The sequence below is a fragment of the Anopheles merus genome, chromosome 2L (assembly GCF_017562075.2).
Source record: "Anopheles merus strain MAF chromosome 2L, AmerM5.1, whole genome shotgun sequence".
Lineage (NCBI taxonomy): Eukaryota > Metazoa > Arthropoda > Insecta > Diptera > Culicidae > Anopheles > Anopheles merus.
In genome coordinates, this window is record NC_054083.1 from 50321570 (window position 1) to 50348981 (window position 27412).

Sequence of the window (27412 nt, forward strand, 5' to 3'; positions counted from 1 at the left end):
CGTCTGCCGGGGAGAGCGTAAACTTTGCAAAAGAAAGGGACGACTTCCGTTAAAGCTTTTCCCATGCACGCCCCCCCATCTCCCCCGTGGTGGTTGGGTAAAGTGAAAGTTGCTTGCAGCAATGGGAAGGTTGGGCGGGCTGGGTGGGTGTCGCACCACCACCGTGTGAATCCTGCATTATTCCTCGCAATGGTTGATGCTATTTTGGATTGAAGGAAGGATGAAGCATTTACTTACACTTGCTCCACGGGGCCCCGGCGTCTGTGGGCGTCTCGTTTTCGGTGAAGATGTTCGAGCTGCAACAGCATCAGCATGCTGAACCACCACCAACACCACCACCACGACGCTCTGCCCAAGCGCCCAAGCTCGAATAAACTCTCGTCCTTATCATCCCGATACCGCGCTGGCGCTCGTTTGCTTTTCGGGGGTGCTGCTCAAGCATTTATTACTCAACGAGAAAACAGAATCCATGCTTCCCCCTTCGTTTCGTTTGCCTTGCCCATCCTACCTGCCTGCCTTCCCTCAGCTCGATTATTTGGATCTCTCGCCTGATCTCGTCGCCGGGAGAGCGCCCGAGCGGTCGGAACCATTCCTGGGCCGTCCTTTTCGTCCTTCACGAAACCACGACCAACCTTACCAACGCGAACGCTCGACGGAGACGTTTCAATTTTTAGGGGTGCATTAACCTTTTCCCTCCCAACCCTCCCCCCCCCACCGAAAAAAACCCACCCTCAAACCATCCCGGGTATCGGGGAGTCGTCTGCTTTGTCTGCAGTTTGGCTGCAAGCTTTCCTGCTCCTCCCGCTCGTTTGCGTTCGCTCGTTTTCCCTGGTGGCGGCGGGTGGCGTGGCGTTGGATTTGGAGCCCGTTTGTCCGTTGTAAGGATTTGCACTGTACGCTCCCCCCCTTGTTCCAATCGAACCATTTACGTTGGGTTCGTGTAGAAGCTCTCCGTCCTATTCCCCTTTTGGCTAAATCCTTTACTTACGGGATACACCCAAACAAAACAAGCATTCTCTGTTCAGATAAAGGGTTAGGAAGCAAAGAGAGCTGTGGTGGTGGTGGTGGTGGTTGTGATTTTGATTTCATGCGCAAATAGATGCCGTGCGCCTTTGCTGCTTCTGTTTGCACGACACAGCAGACACAACCAACAGTACTAGAACAGGTCCTCCGCCCGGTCCACCCGAAATCCATTTTCATTTCATCCCACCCCAGTTTCGGGAGGCAAGCGAAGGAAGTGCTTATCGCGGTGCTAGGGGGAGAGGGGCGGGGGGACCCCATTTCCCATAATCATTCCAGACCACGGCAACGCCAGGCACACATTACGTACAGAAAGAGGGAGCGAAGGCGAGCGTTTTTCGTCGTTTCGATGCTTCAGGGAGTGTAAATGGTTGGGGACGGGCAAAGCGGATTCGTTGCACACATGCGAAAGGGTGGAAGATGTTCAGCAGTGTGCATTGTGTGTGAGTGTGTGCGCTTTTCTTGCAATGCACTTTGTATTACAGGGTTTCCCACGATTTATTGGTCGGTTCCCATCAATTTTTGGTGGGTTCCCATATTTTGTTGATGCGTTCCCACGATTTTTTGGTCGTTTCCCAGAATTTTTTGGTCCAATTGTATTGATATCCAATCGGAAAATACCAATAATTATGGGAACGAACCAAAAATCTATGGGATACGACCAAAAAATCGTGGGAACGCACCAAAAAATCATGGGAACTGACCAATAAATCGTGGGAAACCCTGTATGAGGGTTTTCGTTTTTGCGAAGAGGGAAGCTTTGCCCGAAATGTACGTTAAATGAATTCAAACAGAAATTATTACACAAAACACCCACAATAAGTTACCTATTTTAGGCTGTAAAAGTGGAGACTTTCAAGAACACAAATCGATGTATGTTTAGTTTCCTTTTAATTCTTCATCTTCCCATAAAACTCAATTCAAATTCCTGTGAACGAAGACACAGTTTCTTAAAAACACATCAATAAAATTAGTCCATTCATCTCATTGGCAACCCGTTTCCCTTTTTGGCTTTGCAGCCAACAATTATCGATTCAAGAATGTTCTACCACGAGGGGCGATAAACGAAAGAGAAAAAAAACCCCAGAAATTGGGCCCAAATTCCGAGACGATACGGAAAGTTGCTATAATTAAATTTCCACCCTCCGCTCATTTGCAAAAAAAAAAAAGGGAAAGGCTTTCCGATCCATCACAAGCAGCAAGTGACTTCGCTTCTGCAACGGGGGGTTGGCCAAATTTGATTCCCATCTGACGGACATGTTGTTTTGGGGGGTCGAAATGTCGAAGCACATACGTGGGCTGGTTGTGAAATATGTATTGCGAAACCGTTAAAGGCGGTGTTATACATTCAAGGGCAACGGTGGCAGAAAGGAAAAGCAGAAAAGCATCTCAAACCTGAAACATTCCATGCAGCAATGAGGAAGAATTGCTGTAAAATCCTTTTTAATTACTTTAAAAGGAAACTAGTTCTAATTTGATAAGATCACTAATCATTCCTCTCTTTGCTTCTTTTCATTTCAGGTAAGAATCGCTTCACTTCAAAGGCCTTTTTGGCCATTCCCAAAGGATCTCCGGTTGAGTAAGTTTGGAAGAATTTAAATCCCATTTTGTGCCAATAGGACACATGTCTCCAGTCGAATAATTCAATTACTTGCATTAAGTGTGTCGCCCATCAACCACATCCCCCCAGTGTCGGATGTGATCTGGTTAAACCTCCACAAGGGGCTTCCGGCAAAGGCTTTGCTTTCATTTCCGTTTCCCCATCCCCATCAACACAGAAAAAACACACACATCTCAAGTAGTCGGTCGTCGGCGGAATCGGAATCGGAAACCACTTAAACAACTCGCCACCCCAGCCCCCCCCCCCCCCCCCCTCCCTGCCAGTTCGATCGGTCGAGGCCAATCGATTTCGTTGCGTATAATAAAATCTAGGCCACCGGAGATAAGTTATGCGTACGGCGGTGGTTTGGTCGAGTCTGTGTGTGCGGTACCGAAGCGTCACGCAAGCCGCAAGCGCGCAAAGCGCAAGTTGTCTCCATGTCTGGTCGGATTAATCTCTCCGTGGCAGGGCAGCAGTATGTGCGCTGAGCATGAATGATAATAAAGAAGCAAAAAAACACACACTCACTCTACCAAACCCACATTATGACCAACAAACGGCAGCATTATGCAACTCCCTGCTGCAACTCCAATGCTGCCCCGAGGATCGTATCGAAGCGCTGCCCTGCTCCGTTGGAAGAATTTCTTCTTTCTTTCAGCCACCACCTTCCCTTCCACCTTTCCATACAGCCCATGGTGACACCAAAAAGGGGTTGGGCGAGGGGGTGATGCTTGTTTACCCACTCGATGTACGCAATGTGCGCAACGCCGGAAGATACGATCCACCGCCGCGTTGCCACGGGCTTGAGCGGACCACGCTGAACCATCGCCCGTACATATCTTCGGGGCTGTAAATGCAACACCCTATCGTCTCTCTCTCTCTCTCTTTCTCTCTCCGACACACTGTCACATAAAGAGAGAGGGGTAAATGCAGTCCGGCGTATGCAACACCCCGATACGAGTGTCGGGCGTCGAGAGTGCAAACGTGCGCAAGTGAGCACCGCAGCGGGCACCACCGTATTTCAGTCAAGGTCCGGAAATGTAAACCGGAGCTATTGCACCCTCCCCCCGAAAGGGGTCTGATAATTGCCCGAACGCGTTTCGCCGATAACGGTCAACTTCATTGTATTGGGTGGGGTTTACGAAGTTTTTCCTGTCCATTATTTACACACACTCACAGGGGGAGGAGGTTGCGTGTTGCACTGGGAGGTGTTTGGTAAGAAAGGTGACGGAGACATTCAACGAAACTGAGAATATGAAAGCGAAATTATAAAGGAAAGACAGTTGATGAGACATTGATGCGATTAAGCTTAAGAAAAATTATCAAAAAAATTGGTCAAAATCATATTTTATTCAATTTTCCTTACTAAACCGGTACATTTCGATGAGCGAAACTCATCTTCAGCCAATATTGATCTCCCTGCAACGCTTACGATGGGTTCCGTCCTTGTCCGCCGTCACCAGGCGCACGGTACACGTGACCGTACGCAGCACCGGTAAAGCAGCACGAATATAAAGATGAAGCAACGCAATGCCAAAACAGAAGCAAAAGAAGCAGGGGAAAAACCACCCTCCCCCGAACAGAAAGGGCTCTAAAATTACCATTCATTGTGCAGGCCGGATTGTCCCGGGCGTGAGACACCGGTTCGATCAGTCATTCGGTCCCAAAAACCATCACTCCCTCCCAAACGGTCGCTGGCCGGGAGAGGGGCTAGTGGAAATTTCCAATCGTTTTTCAGCGAAGGTTTCACCCCCCCCCCCATCCCTACACCCTTTTTTGTTTTGTTTTCGTTTTGTATTGCAAACGACACCTAAGCCGGGGCCGATTTTACGTCTTACGTCATACGCGCGTCAAAACATAAGAACTCGATTACACTCCCGTGCGTGTTTTACGTATGGCGTTCACGCACCATCCAAGGGGGGAGGGACGAGGGGGTGATATATAAAGGTGAGAGTGCACCCCACCTTGGACCGGGCGTTGCTGCACCGCTGCAAACTGTGGTGTAAATGCACCACGAACCGTTCGTTTAATCGATTTGCTGCGGGACGGGAACGGGCCGCAACGCGCACTCCCCGTTGGATAAGCAACGACACGCAATGAAGTCACTCCGATCGCTTACCACACGGGAGGGCAGCTATTGTGAAAAAAAAAAAATGCTCATTAAACACCCCTCGCGGGTGCGGGTGCCCGCTTACTACTCGATCAACAGAGCACCCAAATCTCGAACGAATGGACGCAAAAAAACAAGCACCCAAGAAGAGTGGCCGAGTGAGAGAAAGAGAGAGAGAGAGCCATTTTGTTCGCCCACTCCAAAAAAAAAAAAAACAAAACACATACTCGGGCAGGGTAACCAAAACAGAACACAAAAAACAAACGCTTTGCTGGTGCACTTACCAGCCACTACTACTACTTCCACCTGTCATTTGCTCGATCGGCCGACTAAACACGGGCATCTAAACGCAACGCAACGCACCAAAACGTCAGGCGTGACATTGACACAGAAAAGGTGTAGTGCGCCCGTCCGTTGCGCTCTCTGTCTTTGTCTCTCTCGCTCTCGCTCTCTATCTCTGTCGCTCCCGTTTGCGGTGTTGCTGATGGAATTTTTGTTTGCAAAATGGTAAACAAGCGGATCGTGTGTCCAGCTTGACATATTCCATACGTGCGAGCAGCTTATGAGTAATTGTTTACGAAGAAAGGATCAACACACAGTTCACGCAATGCATTTTTAATGTTTGTCGTGGAATGATTTTTCCCATTTTAGAGATATTTTTATAAAGAATTCATGATTTTCTCTGTAAAAACGGAACTTCAAGAGCTTGATCCATTCCATCGAAACAAATCAACCCCAAAAATCGGCCGTTGTTTCAGCTACGAAAACAATCGAAAATATATACCATGACGCAGTAACATTTTGTTCAAGGCAGTGTATGTGTGTGTGTGTGTGTGTGTGTGTGTGTGTGTGGTGTGTGTGTGTGTGTGTGTGTGTGTGTGTGTGTGGTGTGTGTGTGTGTGTGTGGTGTGTGTGTGTGTGGTGTGTGTGTGTGTGGTGTGTGTGTGTGTGTGTGTGTGTGTGTGTGTGTGTGTGTGTGTGTGTGTGTGTGTGTGTGTGTGTGTGTGTGTGTGTGTGTGTGTGTGTCTTTTGGAACACCAAAAACACACATCTGACCGTCAATCAACCCCCGGTCGGCTGCAATCTGACCAAAGCGGTACTAAGCACACCTTTCGCCAATGCCAAATTCAATGGTGTTAGATGTCCATAAGCTGGGAAAGAGGGAAAGAGAAAAAAATAGACCATCAAACCTACCTTCACGTAGCCCGCTTTTGTAAACAAAGATGATGCAACACTTCATGTCCTTTAAGGTTTTCCTATTGCGTTTCAGGAAAACGTTCTTTGAGTGGCATTTGTTTTGAGCGCTTTGTGGCAAAACAACTGTGGCATTGAGGCTGGTTTTATTTATGGAGCTTATTGGGCCTAGGTTAGCATTAAATTCGTTTCACTGGAAAGTATCCAGCAGGATGGATAATCATCTCACTTCCTGTACCCATCAAACCAGGCGAACGGACCTGCCCTCGTTTCACTCTCTCGAGAGCCATCGCTTTTCATGCATATCAGTACATGCTTCACATGGAGCTCGAAGCTCGAGTCGTCGTAAATCTGGTCAAGACGATGAGCAATGGTCTCGAGACCAGGCAGGAACCGTAAAATTAACCCCTCTGGCAATGCATAATGATCATTGCAAGCCACTGGAAGAAGAGGGAGCGAAAGAGAGTAGTAACTCGTTTTGTCAAGTGGGCATCACCGCTGAAGGATGATCGCCCTCAACAGTTGTGCAAAGCTGGAGCATGACGTACTGTGTGCGTTTCACACAACCTGTCTTCTGTGGATGACTTTGATGAGCTTGTACTTATCCAAGACCAAGTTTTGCATACGCATGAAGATTGCAGGTGCATCGGGAAGAAAGATAATAGTAGAAGTAGTAATCTACCATACGATCGGCCAGCAGCCAGCGAGAAAAAACGTGCTCATTTCACGTCAAACAATCGTATCGAGGCATCACTTCAACTTCCTTTCGGCATTTTTTCCTGCTGAATAGTGTTATCGTACTCAAAAAGACAACAAAAAAGTGGCATACAAAATGAGGTGATTTTTCGCGGAAGATATAGAACGGGCGTAGTGTAACCTTGAACATTGTTGAGTTTAAAAAAAACTGCCATTTCCTCTATGGAGGGAAATGAAAAATAACGCACCATAGCTATCAATTACACCTGCTTAAATCGGTCTCTTTCCTTTGTCAATGCACACCAAACCGCATGCTGAGCTAGTTGTTTCTTTGTACTACAAACGGGTGAAACCTCGTATCAATCTCATCCATATACTGAAGATGCCAACCAAGAAAGTGAAAAGCACAAAAACAAGTTTCTCCTGATAAGCGCCTTTTTTGCTCGCCAGGTTTTTTGCACAAGATGCATCATCGACGGACGCGCCGGGTCCACCCAACCTCATCCGCCCGCTCGCCACAATCCATGATGAGATGAATTCTGCGATCTTTAGCCGATACAACCACACACACATGTCTCATTAAATTGTAGTAGTACCCCGAGTGCGTACACGGTAGCGAAAAGGGAAAACACACGGGGAAAGCGCATTCTCTATTACTATGCCCTAACGCGCGCGCGCTTCTTCTCGATAGCCGGCCTAGAGTCGCACGCATCCGGGAGTAGGTGGTGGAGTAGCGCGTATCAAAGTAGAAGCGAGAAGGAGGAACTTTTCCTGCCGCCCGGGGGGCGTGCGAATTCGTTGCGCAAACATGGCTCCCTCCCGCTTCGTCACAGTTAACGTGTGTGTTTCAGTGGAATAATTTACATACCTTACACTAAGGGAGGGTGGGATAGCGCGCGGCCTTGTCCACACTTCCAAGCATACAATTTGCAATGTTCAAAGCGATCTTCCCAGTTTGACAAAGCTATCAACATAATCAACATAGTATCACATCATTCAGTTATAATAGAAAACAGTTGTTTATTGTCGACAAATCCCAGTCTTTCCTCCTCGCGTCAATGTTTAATTTGCATGCGCGTTTTTCCTTTTCTTTAATAATAAAAGAGTATTTCCTGCGCCCCCGGGTGGACTCGAACCACCAACCTTTCGGTTAACAGCCGAACGCGCTAACCGATTGCGCCACGAAGGCGATGTGGCTGTCGTGCTACTGCGTACGAACCACATGCGACACTTGCGCCGCTCGCGTTCTTCGTTCTGGATGAGATATTAAACAGTCTTTCCGTTCGTTTGTACAGTTTGAATTCAAAAATAGAATAAGAAACCATCGAATCGAGTAACATTTTAGACATTTATGTGAGAAAAGAACAGCATCTTGTCGCTAAAGCAGCGTCCCTCCGTTCGAGTGACTCGAGATAGGGAGAAAGCAAAGATAGCAGCAACAACATCAAACCAACCGGAACGAAATATGAATCTTTGCAAAACCCACCTCCCCCAGTCCGTCTCAGCAAGGTGTAGATAGAGGAAATTAAATGTATTCACTTTCAATAGGCAAACCGGTAAGGGGGAAAGGTAGGGGAACCCCTCCTTTTTGTACCGCACGGTACACATCATACCTTTGTGCTAACATTACCGAACATACAGCACCGGCACCGTGTCGTGCAATCAAATCAAACTTATCAGCAATCGGATAGGAAAGAATGTTCAACGAGCGTTAAATTTGCTCTGCCCCGATACTAAGCAAACACCTGTGCTGTACTGAAATAGAAGCTACCTTCTAGCTGGTTGTATTCTTTTTTTTTTTGGGCCCGCTCAATGAAGAAAGTCCCTGAACGGGGTAGCCAAATAGGCCTGATTGGTGTGATATTAGCATGATGAACAAATTGTTTAAAGTTTGTCTATTGAAATGATATTTAAAACTGACTTCAACAGAACAGTTTAATTAAATAACTAATATATTGTTGTACTTTTTATAAGCCACCCGCCCTAAACTACTCAAATTAACTCGCAAAGCCACTCCATTGAGTAGGATCCGGCCAACATTTCCTCCAGTTACACCGCAAACGGCAAAGCATGACATTTGCATGTAACTAGATTTTCGTAGAAAAACGATCCTTGTTACCTAGGCCCTCCTCTCACCTTCACCACCACCACCAATCCTCCCTATATTGTAACACGTACCCGCAGGACATTCGTTCGGGTGGTACTTGTTTGAGTTTGGAATTACAAAACATTTTGCCAAAAAGGTAGAATTTTCCTTTCACCTCGTACCCACGCCCACCGTGTTTGACCACAAACCCCCCAATGCCGAGGATTTAGCATACGGTCGCTTCCGAGAAATCGGATATGCGCTTTTCCTAGCCGGGGAGAAACCTGTTTCCTCCACTCTCTGCCCCCCCAATGCCAGCGGAAATGGAGACTTTGAAATGAAATCGAAACCACAACGGGCAATAATGGAAGCAGCGATCCCTGCTGCCGCCGAGGTTTTGCAGGCTCGTGTGGGCAATGGGGTGTGAGGGAGACAGCTGGTATGATTTTCAATTTCAAATCGCCATGCTTAGAGGGCAAACATGTGCGACACGCACATTGGCAGAAAGGAAAATCCGCTTCATCGGGCAGGTCGGTTGATTAGGCTGACTTTGGTGGGGGAGGGAAGTGAAACACTGACACAAACACGCACAGCCATATATTTTAGCAGAAAGAAGGTCTAGCTACCGGTCTAGCAAAACCGGATCAAACAGCAGGGAAGATGAAACCCTTTTGCCCGCAACGCGCATCCCGACTTTGTCCACCTTGTCGTGGACAAGAAGCCATATTCCACACACCACCCATCGAACCGGAAAATCTTCTTTCCTTCTCTCCACTTGCGGAACGGGTTGGGCTGATTTTTCTCTGTGTCACTTTGTGCCACAGCTGTGTCTCAAGTGCACATTGTTCGTACACCAAAGCAATTTTTACGTCTATGATCGTTAAGAAAATCTAGTTTTTATTCTTAAATTTAATATTTGCAGAAGTAAAGCACTCTCTATCAACGGTCCCACCTCATTGCGACCCCCTTGTTACTTCCGTCTGCTTGCCTTCTTCACTCATCTCGTACGTCCCATCCCGCCCGAGCCGAAGCGACACAAACAACAGGGCCCTTTTTGATGACAGGGCCTGGCGCACTGTGCGCGCGATGCAATTGATGCACACGGCAGTTTCTAATGGCCTAGTTTCTGGATGGTCTTTTTCCTTCCGCCCTCTCTCTCTCCGCCCATGCATGCCGCCTGCTTGCCTGCTTGCACACACAAGTGAAATTGCATTTGCAGCGAGCTGTCTGCGAGTGCACTTTTACGATTAGGCGATGGCGGCGGCGATGGGTGAGTTTGCCAGCTTGCATCGCGCTCACTTTTACTGTGGGGCTTTCTTTTTTTCCTTGCTTTACCACACAGCACTCTTTTCCCATTCTCCGGCTACCGGAATTACTTTTCCACTGCTAGTACACCCTTCCCCCTGTGTATAGAGATCACCCCAAGATGGGAGAAAAAGTGTCTAATGCATCGGTGCAAATCGTACTCCTTGCAGGCAGGTAAAAACACCCCCCGGGGGCGGGGGAAATATTTATCTCTTCACCCACCACCCACTACACTGACACCCCCGTCCTGGGCACTTTCGGTCGAACGGAAACGTTAAATGCGGTTCTATTTTTGAGACTACACTGTTTTTGAGGTCATGGAGTGTTTGGTTAGTAGTTTGGCGGAAGAATTTACTGTCTCTACCACTGCCACTGTTTATGGGGACACTAACGGTGACATCTGGTGAGTTTTATGGCAGTTTTAAAGCGACAAAGAATTGAGCTGAGTGTGCACTGTTTGCAATAAATTCACGCGTTGTCGTGAGTATTTATTTTCAAACTGTACTATTGCTACATCGCCATCGAGTGATAGATGAAGCTTAGAGTGATAAAAGACCGATAATCTTGACGGAAGCAAGATCGGATGTAATTCAAACGAATGAGAAGTGAAATTTGAAGCGATTAGTGTGCGGCTTCTCTCACCGCCTTCGTGGCGCAATCGGTTAGCGCGTTCGGCTGTTAACCGAAAGGTTGGTGGTTCGAGTCCACCCGGGGGCGCAGGAAACACTTTTTATGATTACAGTGCTGAAAGAAGTAATGAATGAATTCCGATGAAAGACAACAGAGAAAATTTGAGATGCACCGAAAAACATTTGTAATCTTGAATTAAAATGCGGAATTATTACAATTGGAATGATCTCTTCAATAGGAAAAATACCACCACCACCACCACCTCCTCAATCTAATTCTCTAACATTCACGCCACATCACAAGAACGGCCATAATAACTTACAGCGGTTTGTTTTCTTTTATTTCCAGGTAATTCATAAACACCCATTCAATATCAAACCGATAAACTCAGACAGATTGGTGCGATCTTTGAAGCACGTACGACAGTTTGTGCAATCAGCTGACTCCTCTACTCCACAACGAAGAGCAAACCTTAAACGCCCTAGACACCTGTTTGTATCGGAAGCCTGTTAACATACCGATTGACACACACCCGAACGACGAACCACAGGGGCCGCGGCAATTGTTGACTTAAGCCTGCCGCTTTGCAACCTCCAACACATAGCACCCAACACTCGGGGCTACCTCAATTGACACTGGGCAAAGATAAGAACGCACCGTGATTCAGACACGCAACAACCCACAGCCCCCACAGTATTGTGTAAGCATCGTGCGTGTTGATATCAACTTCCTTCATCCCTCCGCGATTGGTGATGGAATGCCATATTTTCCTTCTATATCTGGCAAACGTTCTAAGGCCCAAAATGAGGCTAGATAACGACACTTCCGACTCACTGGGGCTTTGGGACTACTGCTCCTCCTAGTGCGTGTGTGTTGCTTTTGCTGTCAAACACCCCGAGACAGGAAGACTCATCGAGGTAGGCGCGTGCAGTACACGACGGCCATTGAGCGACCCCTTGAGTACCCGGTGGTTGAAGTAGCTCTAAACCTTGGCTTAGATTTCGCCTCCGTTTGGAGTTCCGTGCACACGTTCTTATCGCAACTTTGCCATCATCGGCGGCGGCGGCGGCGCCTAGACCTAACGCCGCGAGCACATCAACCACCATGCATGTGGGGTGATTGCTGCGAAGCCAACCCGGACGTGTTCGGGCGTGGGTCACGCACACAAGTCAGGATGGCCGAGCGGTCTAAGGCGCTACGTTCAGGTCGTAGTCTTCTCTGAAGGCGTGGGTTCGAATCCCACTTCTGACAATCTCGGGAACTTCTTTTTTTAATTTTCCCAACACAACCCGAAAGCACATGGGTGGTGTGATTATTTATATTTAAAACATTGCTAACAGCATCACAAGCCACTAGCCTTCGGGGGGTGAGTATGTGTGTGTGTGGGTACTTCTGAATAAATCTCTGATAAAAATAGATTTCATAAGTGACACCGGCAAGGCCATGTGGCGGGTGTAGTAAACACAACAGTATCGCATTATTTCCGCTATTTTGTACTAGACCGGCCGCCCTTATCATCCCTCCGCACACAATGTCACCTGTGGACTTGTCTTCCTCTGGCCGGTTGCATCGTATCTTGACACTTTTATTGCAGCATCGCGTCTAGCGTCTAGTCATCAGCATAAAGGTGTTAATTGATGTTGAGAAATCATATCGACAGCCATCCATCGTGTTAGGGACACTGTGTTAAACGAGTGTGTGCCCCCCCTTTGCATCTCGGTCTCGGTCCTCGGGAATTAGATTGAGCATTACATTTTTGAAACAACGACAAGCAGTAGCGTTACATAATGTAATCTTATTCCGTTTTACAATACACCCCTTCGCCCCGTCTGCTGGGACGTTGAACTGAAGAACGGTCTACGGCTGTTCGAGTCATCGCAAACCGTACATTGAAGTGTACGAAATATCAAAGTGCATTTCCACAGCGTGAAATCCACAGCCACCGCGCTGCGACCGAAGACCGAAGAAGCCACTTGCACTCCAGCAGACCAGCGACGGTAGCATTGAGTAATAAGCGATTTAATGATACTTTGCTCGCTCCCATGCCCCGCTCCGCTTGCAAAAAGGGACGCGCCTACAGCGGCAAACGCGAATACGGCCATAAAACGAAACTACCAAAGGCATCCCCCTCTCACCGGGGTCGAACCGGTTGAAAGGGAAAACGGGAAAAGCGAACGCGGCCCAGACAAAAGCCGCTGCGTGGTTCGCGTCTCTCCGGTTTGTGTGTGGAGACGGTGGGCTCAACTCAAGCGCGCGGAAGTCGTAGAACGCCAATGTGAAAAGACAAAGAAGTTGTAAATTACTCCTGTCCCTGCCCTCGGGGGGGAGGAGGATAGGCAACGTACACGGGCAAGAAGTCAACGGCACATCCTTCGACGGAGACCAGCCAGCCACAAATTATCTTCACTACATGATGCAAGATTCGTTCTCGTCCGTATTCTGCGATCTTTTTTTTTTTTGAAGAAGAAGCTTTGTAGCAAACGTGCAGACATGTCGCTCCGTCTATCGTGTGCCTACCGAGCCAAGCCTCCATCCGGGAAGAACCTTCTCCCCCGGTCACATCTTGCCTCAACCCGTCCGGTTTGATGATCTTGTTTCATGGCGTTGGAATTAAAGGAGGATGCTACACAACCTCTCCGGGAACGAGTTTTGAGCCCAGGGGTGACCTGATCACTTCCTGATCTCCTGTCCGATCGGGTCGGACGATTGCACTTCCTTCGCTATCTGGAATGGCGGGGTTGTGTTTCACCGCACATCAAAGTCGGGATGGGGACGCCATCTGCACCGAAGGTAGTACTTAACCTCCTCGAAACGTGTCCATTTGTGCTATGCTTTCTTAAGAGCCTAGCTTAAAAGCCCACTTCATCACCGTTCATCATCAGGGGAAGGAAGCTGCTTAATGCTGCTTCAAAGACCTTAATGAGTGCAAGTGCGCTCCAAGCGTATCTTAAAACAGCGGAAGACGTTTCCACATAGTCCTATGAATGAAGCTGCTATGTAAAGAAGACGAGCGAAGGAAGATATCCAGGCTTTGGTTGCAAAATCCTACCCCAAAGCGTGCTTGTCCACCAATGGAAAAAGAATTTGTATTCTATTGCCTATTGATCAAACGTGGCCCAAACGGGCCCCGAAAATCAACGCCGAAAAACAAAACACCACCGACATGATGATGTGTCGACATTTCCGCCGAATTTTGCCATGAACCATCCGAATGACCGGATCGCTTTGGTGCGATCTTGGGAAACGGAAAAAATGGCCCCGCACCACAATCTCGACTGTTGCTGACGTTTGTACCGACCGGTGATGAAAACCTCTCTCCCGCATCCCGCGCTCTCATCCGTCAATCTATTGCCGAAAGGAAACGGTAGCGCAACAACAAACCGTGCCACCAAATGCCATGATTTCACATCCCAAGCAATGGCAATCGGAAAACAACAGAGCTTTACACTACCCTCTCTCTCTCTCTCTCTCTCTCGTGTGGCGGTGTCGTTGCTGCTTTTTTTTTTGCGAGCCTCTGAACCATCACAATGGACTCGCGCCCGATCGTTTGCTGCGCGATTGGAGGAAAGGCAAAGCCAACATCATCAGGACGTTGCTCAACTTTTCCAGCAGCTCTCTGCTCTCACACAACCGGTTCACATCTTCGCCGGGGCGAACGGGCGAACAACGGCCACACGATGAGGAAACACGATCGACACGATCAACCAGCGTCTGTGTGTGTGTGTGTGGGAAGGGTTAGGGGATCGCCAAAAAAAATAAAACTACAGAAACATGCGCCTACCACCATGCAAGCGAGACTCATCGGAAAGGTTGTTCAGTCCAACGCACACACAAAAAAAAACAGAGTTAGGCCAACCCCCGAAAATAACTGACCAAATTGGTGGGAACCGAAGGTGGGGTGAGCCTAGAGCTGTGAGCCCGCAAATGGCAAAACTACCCCCCCAGCACAACAAAACAGCAACAGATGCCATTGCAACCACTAACACAATGGCACACATATTTTCGGCAGTACACCGCCCCATCAACCGCTCCAGCAGCAGAGAGCGGGCAGCGCTCAGTTCAACGCACGAGTTCGAGGCTGACCCGTGCTTGTGGAGGCTTGTGCGGGCAGATCTTGTCCGCTATTTCGGGCCCCGGCATCTTAAGCAATCGCTCGCGCGAAGGTCACCCAACGGGTTTTTTACTTTTACGCTGTTTCGGAGCACCGCCCCGGGACGCACCACCGCGCCACACCGCGAGATGCGTAACGAATCTCGCGCGCGCGCAGGTCTCGTCACTTAGCGGCACTAGGACACAAAACGGCCTAGATGTGATTGAGCTAGCGGGGAGAGGGGAACAGGCCATGCCCAACCTGGCCTGGTGGCTAATGAAAGCTAATGAGCTAACGCACGGAGAAAGGGGGTTCGGTTTTAGGGTACGGTGCTGTAATTCGCTCCTTTAAGCCTTGCTGCGATAACACGTGTCCAAAGCAATGGTTAATGCATAATTATGTGTTTTTGTGTCTTGCCGGTTTTGATTCATGAACTACTGCCACTTTCGCGTTTTTGGTGCTTGTTGGTCGTAATGGAGATTTTAAGTTAATTTTAATCGTTTTTGTCTTCTTTTTTGGGTCGTTGGCTAGGTTTATTTCAAGCATGAAGAATGAAAACAGCGAAAGGTTGAGCTTTTATGTTGCGCCATTTGTTATTCTACTTATGGTTGATGTTTTTTTTATGTTTTAAAGTTCATTTTACCGAATTGGTCCACGTTTCTTTGATGTTTTGTGTTATTTGAGTGTTCAGTGTGTTATTCTATCTTCCTGGAACATCGATGATATGTTTCTCTCTCTTTTTTATGATTTTTGGCTTTTTTGTTTGTTCGTTTTGCTACTATTTTGGTTGTTTTTACATCACTTCACTGTGTTGTTTAGTTTCCTTTGCTTTGTTTTAGATCTATTTTTTTTCTTTTACTTCGTTACTGCTTACTTTTGGGTCGTTTTGCTTCGTTCCTATCTCTCCCCCAAGTAAACAAACCTTCCCTTTCGATTGACACCATTAAAAATCGATCGCCTACTACTTCCCGCCATGCTTTTCACTGCCCCCAAAGTGTGTGTGTGTGTTTTTCCTCAACATGAGTTTCGGATTTTCCAACCTCCACCAAGCGTCCAGTTCAACGTACCGGGCCGAGGGCAAGGTCGCCCGTGTCCAGGGCCCGTGGCTCGATTTCCACGTGCACCAATGCGTCCACCACGGTTCAGCGCATCGCGTGGGTACGCGATCGTGGGCTGGCGCGGGTTTCGCCACCTCGAGATTTTCCGGCCGCAACCCCCTGCTCAAAGTGCACGCCGTCCGCCACAGTCCGCCTTTAGCGGAACGGATCGTCGCTGCATTTCACGGATGAAGGAAATCAGCTGTTTTCGGGTGACCGTTTCGGAAGCGAGAGCCTCTTGCGCGAGGGTCGGAGCGAATCCAGGCCCGGTCACGGTTGATGGAGCACTGGCCCACAGCAACAACAACAAAAAAAAACTGCTTTGAAATGAACACACAAAAAAACGCGCGCACACACACACAAAACAACAGCAACCAAAACACCGAAACACTTGGAGAGCTCCAAGGTTGCACTCAATCAGCTGTGCCGAGCGGCGTGCCAAACGGTAAGCATGGCGGTGTGTTTTTATGATGTTGTCTTGCCGTTTCGTTTCTGTTTTTTTGTTGCTGCTGCTGCTGCTGCTGTTGCACTGTTGTGCATTTATTTTCCGCCAAAAAAAAAACGACCAAAAAGCCGCACATTACGCAATCGCTTGATTCGCATCGAGTCGGACGCGTTTCAAACGGCGCGACCGCGTCACAAACTATGTTGGCCCAAAGTTGCCTAACCCATTTGCCTGCTGGCTGGTGCTGGTCGGTGTCCGTTTTTGGTGTTTCTGGTTTTTTGCGTGTCGTTTTAGGAACCTTGAATTTTTGGACGGCTTTGGGGTTGTTCCTGCTGGTTGGACCACGGCGCTTGTGAGATGTTTTTTTTCCCTTTGCCAATTAATCGATTTGATTGTTTAGATTGCATGCTGGAGCCAAAACAGAGACCGAGCGAGATCGATCCATGTGATCCATTAAACGATGGTCAGTCAAACAATGGTTTTATTACTTCTTGATTTGTTCCGTTGTTTTGTTAATGTCTTAACACGATTAGAAACATAAAAACTGCAAAATTTGTTAAATAAAGTTCATAAAAATACTCCAAACAACCATTCCAAGTTAAACAGTTAGCTCACTTTCTCGGTTTTCTGGGCAAAAATTAACAAAAAAAAGACCCTCAGTAATGTTGCACCTCTTTAGCGCTTGTCGTCTTATCGCTCCAGGGTCAACGAAATTGCTCTATAAATTAAAAGGTAACTTGGGACTTGGTGGCAGCATCGACCACATGCCATTGACCGCACGATAGTCGAATGCAATCAGCGCGCCACATTCGGGGACCCCGTATCGTTCGTTTTTCTTCCTCGCCCACCGCAACCCCTTCAGGGGTACCTTTCCTTCGTTCCCATCTCAAACAACCCTCCTCGCGCCACCTCCCCAATCGGATGCATCTGATCTCATTGATCATGTTCGCTGCGCCGGAGACGAACGCTGAGATGATGATGATGATGATCGCTTTTTGATTGAAATCAACCTCTTGCTGGAGAAGACGGGACACGAAACACAAGGAGGTTAAATGCACTGCAACTGAACTGCAGCGCGAGCTGATCGTGTTAGGTCAGAGCGTGTGTGTGAGAGAGAGGGAGAGAACGGCGATCAAGGAAGATCAAGCCGAAAAGGGGCAGAGACGCGTGCAGCAAACAACCACATGCGCGCGAGAAGACGACCGCGACCGCGATCGCAGAAGGCAGGAAGCCCACGCACACACGCAGAGTGCGCTCGCTAGCAGACGTTGATGACGCTGCTGCCAACGCCGCCACCGCCGCCGCGCATTGCCACCGCAGCCACCAGCGCAGCGATGCCGAAGTGCAGCGACGACGAACCGAGCCGAAGTGAATTCGCGCGCGCGCTCACACATTGCGAACAGAGCGCGCACCGCAGCAAGCAATCGCAGCCTTGAATTCGTTCGTCGAACTGTGCAGCGCAACAGCGATGGCCAGCAGCAGCAGCAGCAAGTAGCGTATTTACTACACTACGAGACGCGGTATAAATGTATATAAATATAGCACTCTATTGCACTCTGCTATTGCCACTCATTGCTGCAATGTGCCCTGTCCCCCCTCCCTGCACTGCCCACCGACCCACTCGACCTGGCCGTTTGCTGATGCTTCTCGTCTCTTTTTTCGTTTTTTGCTATTACTTACACTGACCGTCTTGTGCACAAACACACACACAGAAGAAAAAAACAACCGTAAAACGTCTTCCAAAGAATCTGAGCGCAAATGTGTGTCTGTGTGTGTGTGTGTGTGTGTGTGTGTGTGTGTGTGTGTGTGTGTACAAGTACGCTGGTGTGTATTTGGAGAACCGGACCGGACAGCAGCTCGCAACAGTGCAGTGTGCAGTGCCGTTGGCGTTCACGCAATCGGCTTTTGGGGTTCATCTCTTTATTTCTGCTCGGCAGGAGGAGGGGGGAGGTTGGGAGGGAGTTGTTGGGAAGAAGGAATGTCGAGTCGAGGTGGAGTGTGAGATTGAGGTTGCCGCGAGGGGCCAACTATCCGGCGGTTGACCATATGCTGCAGCATCACTGTCTACTGTTGCCTGTGTCGGTGGTCGCTAGGTGTAAAATTTGATGTTTCACTTTTTCACCTTTTTTTTTAGCACATTTGTTTGTTTGTTATTTTACAATGCTCGTTAGGTAGTTATGTTTATAATGCCACAAGTTTATTGTTGTATTCATTTACTTCTTTATTTTCATTTAGTCATATATTTACTTATTTATTTATTAACTCCTCTATTTACCTTTATGTTTACTTATTTGTTGTTATTGTTATTGTCGTTGTTTCAAGTTCAATTTTGATTTGAATGTTTTTTTCAATGTTAGTCTTTCATATATTCTTCTTCTTCTTCTTCTTCTTCTTCTTCATCATCATCATCTTTTTCTTATTCTTCTTTTACTACTTCTTTTTCTTTTTCTTCTTCTTCTTCTTCTTCTTCTTCTTCTTCTTCTTCTTCTTCTTTCCTTTCTTTTTGACTATTTCATCTTCTGATTTTCAATTTATAAGTTTTTCTTATCCACTTATAGCTAGTATCAATTTTTCTGACGCAGAAAGGACAAATGGAAAATGCACTGTGGGAGCTCGGTTGATGTTGTCCCTGTGTGTTGTTTATTCATACATTAGACGACTGCCTCCTAACAGTTACTTTGGTACAGGTAATGGCAATGACCGGAAATACCTATTAGATTTGCTATTGCGATGTAAAGAATCAATACAATTCGCTCACAACCACACAACTCTTTGTGTGAAACGCAACATTCTAATCCAAGCTTTCGCTCATAAGAGATCGTTGCACGAAAGCCCTTCCGGTGACATTTCCCTGGAATATGTGTATCGCTGTCCCTCTCATTCTGTGCAATAAAACAATCTGCAGCGTTCGGTGCACCGTTTCATACAGCTGAGCAACAAACAAAGCAAAACCAATAAAACAGGGCGCTACTTTGGCGCTTTTTCTTTGTACCATCACGTCACCGAGTGTACCCGAGAGCACAGAAACAGAAGCTTTGATCGTAATCATTCGCTAGCATCGATTCAGCTCCAGTGTTTTGGCCCAGTCACAAAGAAAGAAATAACGCATCTTTACAGCATCAGCAGATAAAGGAGGGGAAGAAACACGACTTCCAGAAGAAAGCAATCTCCACCACTCATTCATTCAAATCATTTCCTTATCTACCGAGTGTACTTACCCCGTTCGGGTGTGCTTGTTCTCCTTTTTTTTTTTGCTGACATCCCCCAAAAACAAAGCTTCCTATCTCGCCGTGGCTTTGTGGCGTTGGATTTGCATCCTAGACAGTGCAGCACCGTATCGACCGAGTTCGCTGCACTGGGGTGAATTGCAACTCCCCTCCCTTGCTGTGGGGTCGTCGGGAGAGACACATTTGTTTAGATTTGCATTTCCTTTCCCGAGCACGGCACGGGGAATCGTTAACCTCCTGCCGCCGGGCACGTTTTCGCAAAGTGGAAGCAAAACCCCAACGGCCGACTCCTCCATCCCCCTCTAAATCTTGCATGTATTGCAAACACACACAGTGTATTTAGCGTTGCTAACACTCACGTCACCGCCACCCACCGGGCCACGGGTTCGATCGCTCGAAAGCTCGAAAAAAGGTGAATGAATTGTGCAAACAAACCGCGGGCAGGCGAAGCGGGCTGGATTTGTTTTCGGTTGCGCTTTTTTGTCCGTTTTCATTGCATTTGCTTTTCCGCGGTCGGAGCACTCGGGCAAGGAGCCTCGCTTATCGGTTCGCTTACATTTGGTACATCCGGATGCAGACTTGTGATTAGGACGATTAGATGATGCAGCGATAGTTGTGTAACTTTAGCAACCCGATCAGGTTGTACCTTCATTCATTATTTTATGTTATTAAATGAGCTGGAAGAGACGCCGGCAAATGAATTCATCCATTTATATATATATATAATGCATTGTCCTTCGCCTAATGACGCAACACCTATCGCCGATGTGAGGGTGCTTATTTTTAGTTTCCAAAATTAGGGGAAAAACCCCACATGAATAATCATGTCCACTGTCCTGTATTGCGTCTTTGCACCTTTGCCGAATCAGCCCGGAACGCGCGCTGTATTGATTTGTTCAAGTGCACAGCAACACGCGCCCGGCGAATGATCGCCCTAAACAGAATCAGCTGTTTGATGTATTATCCTTCCCCGGATTGGAAGCGTCTGCAAACGCCTCCCTTTTTTTTTTTTTTGTTTGCTGTTGCTGGACCCTTTTTTTATGTTGGCTGTCCCTCGCGAAGGGTTCACGCGCTGATTGAGACTGTTTGTCGATACGTACCGGGGCGGACTCGTGGACTCGTGGAGCCCTATCCATAAAACATGCAATCCCCGGCCCGAACCGGTGGGATGGAATAAACATAAGCCAGCATTGTGGCGAAGGTGAGCGTTTGGCCGGCTGCTTGTAAACGCCATCACCTACATCACTTCACGTGATGGCACATGATCGTAAAAGAGCGGCTATCGCAAAGAAATAAGACCAGTGTATAGGGCACCCTTTTTTTTAGTCTGCAATTCCTTTTTCCAAAAATAAAGCGCCAGCCACGCTTTGCGAATGCATTCAAATCAACAAAATAATAGTAACAAACACCCCACCCCAAACAAACAAATTCCTGCTTGCAATTTGCAGTGTTTAGAGCCGCCATCGCGCTAACTGGGTCAATGCGGCATAGCGCAAGCGGGCGGCAGGCACCATCGCAAGCGTAAATCCATCATGCGTGTGTGTGGTTGCAAATTACGACTCGCGTCTCGTGCCGCCTTGATTTTTGCACCATCCCGACCGATGGGGCTGGATAAATCCCAAACTGTCACCTATAAAAGCGCAAAACAAACCAAACAAACCCGCTCCCGGCTGCTCGTCCTCCTCGACCCGAGTTGGGGGCCCCCAAGTCGCGATGCATCCTAGACGATGAGTGGGACAGAGGAGGAAGTGATGTGGTTTTTTATTGAAGATAATGTTCGCGACCAACGCGCGCGGCAAAGGGAGCGGGCATCTCCAACGAGACACAAAGTTTTGCCATAAAAATAAACAACTGACCAGCCTGTTAAATTGGAAGCGTCTTCTCGCGGGAGGCAGACGATGGGCAAAAATCCGTTTGGCAGCAGACGAGCTGTAAAGTGGGTCATCATCATTATATGCTTTCGGATTCGGATCGTCAAACTGCTCATTAGATTTTATGACTCCGGACGAGGGGAAGGTGCCTTGATGCAAGGAATTAGATTTCATTTTCGATGCAAAATTAGTTTCGTTAAAAAATTACATCCTCTCCATCAGTACCTGTTCTCGTTTCGCCTTCTCCTTTTACAAATCCCGTCCCTTCCTTGTTTTCGTTCGCGCGCACACACAAACACCATTAGTCATAATTTCAATTCCCACCCATTCATACCGACCTGATGCAGCTGGCGATCGCCATTCATCCTATGTGTGTGTGTGTGTGTGTGTGTGTTTACACGATCTGCGTGCGCCATGATTGAGTGCGCGAATTGATACGCCTGACTGGGGACAAGCTGTTTTCAGTTTTCACGCCACATCGCGCCATTCCACCCGTGCTCCTTTCAATCGCGTATGCATCGCGTAGGGAGACCACCGCCACTGGTGGGAGACACGAAACGCGGAACAGAACATCTCCTCCCCACTTCTCGGAACAAGAAGGCAGCGCTTTGTTTTTCGTCGTCAGCGTGTAACAACAACACACGACCATCGTTTGGAGCGGGTTTTTCGAAAAATTTGGGTCAAATTTGTCAGCCCGTTAAGCCGCTCCGTGCCCGCGGTTTGCAAGGATTAAAACCACGCACGCACACCCCGCCATCCTCATTAGGGGCCGGTGACAGGTCGATGAAACTTTATACGGATATGATTTGTTTGCTTTTATTTTCAAAATGAGAGAAGCAAAATGCGCGCCGACGCTTCGAAACTCAAAAGCCGATGGAGACGCACAGTTGGTCACGCTATCGGGCTGGCTGCGTACGTGGCTGCCGATCACTTCGGTTCACTAATTTCGCTTCGCTTTGTTGCCAGTATTTCCTCGTGCCAGAATATTGATCTCATTACCGAACCATTGCACCCGGCGACGGGGGTTGCCGGAATCGTGCCCGCGATGAAAGAAGGATGGAAAAAAACGGAGGGCCTTTGCAGCTTCCCTCCCTCGCACCCGGGCAAGTGGGATGATGGCAATAGAAATATTTGCAAGTTCGTTTGCCTCTAGCCGTGCCGTTGCAGCGGACAAACCTACACGCTGAAATGCTCTCTCTCCTTCTCTCTTCCACCTTCCCACCGTTAGTAAGGACGGGCACGTTTCTTTTACCCAGTGCGCCATTTAGGAGCAGGCAGCGAACGGCAGCGCGATGCATTTGGACGAATATTTATTAATCGTAGTCGATGAGCGTACGGGTGATAAAAATTAATTCGCTCAATCTGCACCATCCTCCCCGCGAGCTGCTTATGGGATGTTGTTTCGTTTTTCTTTTTTTTTACCCCCTTTCGATGTTTTTTGCTCGACAAAGAGGACTCAGGGGCGCTGGGAAGGATGTTTTATTTGATGTTTCTGCTGTCGCAATGACTTGTTTGAATAGAATTTATTGGAATTTATTTTATATGCAATACAATAAAGAGCCATTTTGCTTCTGGAATGTATGAACCACTGCACAATTTACCTGTTTTGCATCCTGAATGGTCATCAGGGCATTCGTTTTCAATGCTATTGCAAAACTTTCCTCAAGGATTTAAGAGATCAAAACAAATTTATCATTTTAAATAATCTTATTTACGTTTTGTTAAACATCACACCGTTTTTTCTCTCACTTCCGTCTTGTCTCCCGTGGTAGCAGTTACATCAATCAATTCATATTCTCACTTCCCACCCATCCCGTCCCCCGTATTTGGTGCTTGCACACACCCAAACACCCATCCGTGTGCTAAGAATATCACAATTCGCGGCGCATCCGTAACCATTTACGTACATCATCGAACCAAATGAATCGGTATTGTGCGCTCTTTCCACTACCAACATGGCGACAAGGGCGCCAAAGAATGGTTATCTAGTGTAAATGACCTAATTGTTTAATAAATAGTGCACGTTCGCCAAACCCCCTTCTTGCTTGTTGTTCCCACCACGTCATCGTCATCGTCATCGCTTCCTCCCCGGCACGGTAGCATTCGAATCGAACCATTTTCGAACCGCTGCTGCATCTGTATCGCCTGCACACGCACATCGCAACAACCTCACACACTGTGTGCACTTTTTGTGTTGTGTTTTTTGCTCATTTTGTACAATATAAAAGCCCTAGCCCCTAGCCAGCATCAGAAAGCAGCGAACGCACTGAGAAGCAACGGACCGTTTAAATGAGCTGCAAAAGTGTGGATGTGATTTTTATTAATAAAACAGTCGAGTATCGCTGATGTGTTCCGCGTAGGTACCGTAGATGTATGCCGCAGAACGGTCCACACCAGTGCCGCTCTCCCGGAGTGGAGGGAAGATTGCATTCTGCAACGTGACGACGACGAATATGCGTGCCGAAATGCGTCCGGATGCGGCAGATGACGTTTGAAAAATTACCATCGTTGTCATCGTTGGCGCTCGTAAAGATGACGCGCGTTGTTTGTTTTTCAATGGGTTTACTACGGCGATACGGGAGGGCGCAGCGAGGATTGAATGGAATAAAATATGTCCAGGAAATTGGGACATCTGCATTCGGGCGGCGAGATGCGTTTGCGTTCGCATTTGCGAATCACACGTCGGTGGCTGGTGGTGTTTATTTTGCATTTGATTTTGCTAGCTTAGTGCCATAATACTCCATTTTTAGTTGATTGGGAGAATACTTGAAGAAGACAATCTTTCAAATAGTTGTCAAGCTATTAAAGGTACAAGAAACGCTTCAACTTTTGCGTATTTTGATGGCAAAAAGACAACAAAAATAGTTCGTTGTCAGCTAAACAGCAAAACATTTCATTTCTTTCGTTTTCGTTTAAATTGCCCAACATTGCTTCCTCCCTTCTGCTTCCAACAACAGCTCGAGCGTTGAATCATCAAGCGGGTGAAACATATTTCACCCACATCCCTACATTGCGTTGTCACCGATAATTGCACTTTCCCGTCAATTGCAGGCGAGAGAAAAATGCGTTTAATTACACGGCGGGCGCAAAATTTACGGCATACATTAGCAACAACCAAAAAAAAAAAAAAAAAGCACACCCTAACACCGGCCGCCATCAATCGCGGAAAGCCGTTCGGGATCCATTAGCCCAGATTCTCTTGCCAGAACAACCGCAAGGCAGAGGAAACGTGGTCTCAAATTTCTACCACCCGCTTGCTCGCTCGCTCGCAAGATTGAATGAATTATGGTCCGTAAAATGTGACACTTTGCGCTAGCAGCAACCAAAATCTTCCTGTTAGCTTCCGCACCGTGTATTGGCATCGTTGAGAGCGAAATTTTGCGAGAAATTGACAAACGCTTGTCTGGTGCGATTCTGTGGCACTTCTTCACCGCCCCCGGGGATGCATGGAACATCCCAAACCGCAACAGAGACCGCTGCAGTGTGCCAGCGTGAGAGATAAAGATCACTTTAACATTCATCATTGGTTATTATGGGTTTTCCGTTTTTCTAGGTCTAGGCTGAATTCAAATCAAGCACTGGTGCGCATGCGCAAACCATACACGCCCAGCAGCAGCCCGTCGACACCCGCGCCAGTCGCGTCCCGTTTGCATTTGCGCTGCGCCCACCTTCGATTGACGCTCGACAATCGTGGTTCTCGCGCTTCGTGGTTGGTGCCAAAGGGGCGAAGGGAAGCTAAGACGTTTCTGTCGATGCTCAAATGGGTACATACTCGTGCATGTTCCCATTTGCGCGTACTGCTCACACAGGCGTATACGCGGGCCGGCAAGTAACGGCAAGCCATTAATGCAACAGGGCTCCATCAGTGCATCAGCTGGACTGTGAAGCAATCGGGGTGGATGGTTAGAAGATTAAGAGACAGCTTAAGCACTGTTGAAAGAGCTTAGACAAGTCGAACAGTTTTGAATGTTATAATCAATTGAATATTTTATAAATAGAACGAACACATTTGATTGCGAGCAGCAACAACATGAAATTAAATTATATATTTCCCTTCTCTGAGAAAAGGAAAATCATTCCACCTGTGTTGTTAACGCCTGCTCAAGCGGTTTTACTTTCCCCCTCAACGCTTGCATCCGCAGAAACAAAAAGATAACACCACGGCACGCACTGTACGCATGAAAGGCAGCATAATTGCACACTTAATTAAAACAGCAGCAGAAAAACAAGAAAATTGCACTTTCCTTCTACTGCCTGCACCCCTTGGAAAAGGGAGAACCGGTGCCATACTTGTGTGTGACGATGATCAATTTCTCCTCCCGTGTCTGCGCCTAAGCTTCCGACTGCTCCGTGTAGGGCAACCCATTTCCACTGAGCAGAGAGAGAGAGAGACGAGCAACTTTTCTTTTCACGCATATTTTTGCTCCGGAGTGTCTTCCGAGAAGCGCAGTAGGCGGTTCACAGCGAGCTGCATCGTGACGTCATTACGGCGGTGTTTGTGTCTGTGTGTGTGTGTGTCTGTGCGCACGCACAATGCCATGTACTGTGCTTGCTGGTGAAAAGTGGATCACAAGCACCAGCAGCAGGGGTGATACCCGGTTGCAGCGCCTCCTGCTGCTCTGATTCACTTTCATCTCCGCTCGGTGTACGCGAACCGGTGCAAGAATTGCATTAGAAAAGCGATGCAGTGCAGTGCAGCAGCTACGCCGAGCCATCACTTTCATCTTCACATGGGAGCGGTTGACGTTTCTCTTTCGTTTCGTAGATTCCGGCTTGCGGTTGTGCTGCTGCCGACTGGCAGGCTGCTGGAATCGGGGTCACCGGAGGTTGGAAGTTGGTCAATCGTTTTCCGGTTTCCTTCCCGGTTGAAGGGGTGGCTGTGGTTTACACTGTTTACATTTGATTGACAGCAACTGGCGAGCGTTCGTTTAGCTTAATCGATTGACGGGTGTCGGAGGAAGGAAGAACTTTCACCAACATTAATTATTTAACATTATTTTTTTGGCTGGAAAAAAGGGCATTATTATAGCTCCATAAAACACACAAACAAGCCAAGAAGTAATGAAATTATGTTGCTTCTAGTAAGAGCAGACCGTCCAATCACATCTTAATGCACACACTCCACGTCTAATTCACACTTCATTACACTGAATTCCCACCCATCTTGCATAATGCCACTGATCATCGGGCGGATAATTTATCGCTCCCGATCAGCAAATCATACAGTAGTAGTAGTAGCCCTTCTACCTGTGCCTCCATTCGTATCCACGATCGGCCCTTTTTTCTCCCCCGTGTACCCTAAGGTGTCGTCTGGAGACCTTCACAGATTAGTGGTCCATTCATACGAAATTCAATTTATCAATGTCCTTTCGATTACCCAAGAAAGCCACGGCTCGCCTCCTGCAGAAGTTTAGAATGGAGCATGCTTGATTTACTGCCCATGGTGGGTAAAATGGTGGACCAGAGAAGAAGAAGAAAGGCAGTCAAGGAGAGGGACACAATTCTAACGATCCATTCAACCGGTGGCGATCCATTCACCTGAAGACCTGAAGGGGTGCTTGCTTTAAAGATGACCAACTTCATACCGAATCGGTGTAAAAAGGGGCAGTTTCGCGGTGTAAAAGAAAAGGTAATGCTGGCCCCAACCGCACTGGAGTGTTTAATAACAGGGCTTTGGGTATTGCATTTGCAACATTAAATGAATAAATCAAACTGAAACGATTTGGTGGGGTAAGTGTGGCGGAGTGTGTTTTAACACCTAATTGATCACCATTTTCCCTTTCACTTTGCTGCAGGTGTAGCCCGCTGTAATAATTATTCAAAGTGTTATACAAACTGTTATATTTAATAAAAAAAATGATATAAAAGCAATCAAAAAGACATTTTCACACCTTCAAGCAACTTCCCGCCACTAATCGCTTTTGCACCTACGAATGACTTAAATCCTCCCGCTCGATTTCCACCACCACCAACAGTTCCATTGCATCCCTCTCATATGCCATCAAAGCCTCATTACATCACCAGCGACTGTCTGAAGCCCC

At 47.6% G+C, this 27412-nt stretch overlaps 1 protein-coding gene and 3 non-coding genes across 4 annotated transcripts in view; 3 read left to right on the forward strand and 1 right to left on the reverse strand.

The window, feature by feature from the left end:
- The window catches only part of LOC121594241 (ecdysone-induced protein 74EF-like), a 188682-nt gene that overhangs the window by 88948 nt on the left and 72322 nt on the right, over nt 1–27412 (forward strand).
- Trnan-guu lies at nt 7736–7809 on the reverse strand. The gene has a single exon. It is a non-coding gene; the product is annotated as a tRNA-Asn (tRNA).
- Trnan-guu lies at nt 10655–10728 on the forward strand. Its single transcript has one exon. It is a non-coding gene; the product is annotated as a tRNA-Asn (tRNA).
- Trnal-cag lies at nt 11810–11892 on the forward strand. The gene has a single exon. It is a non-coding gene; the product is annotated as a tRNA-Leu (tRNA).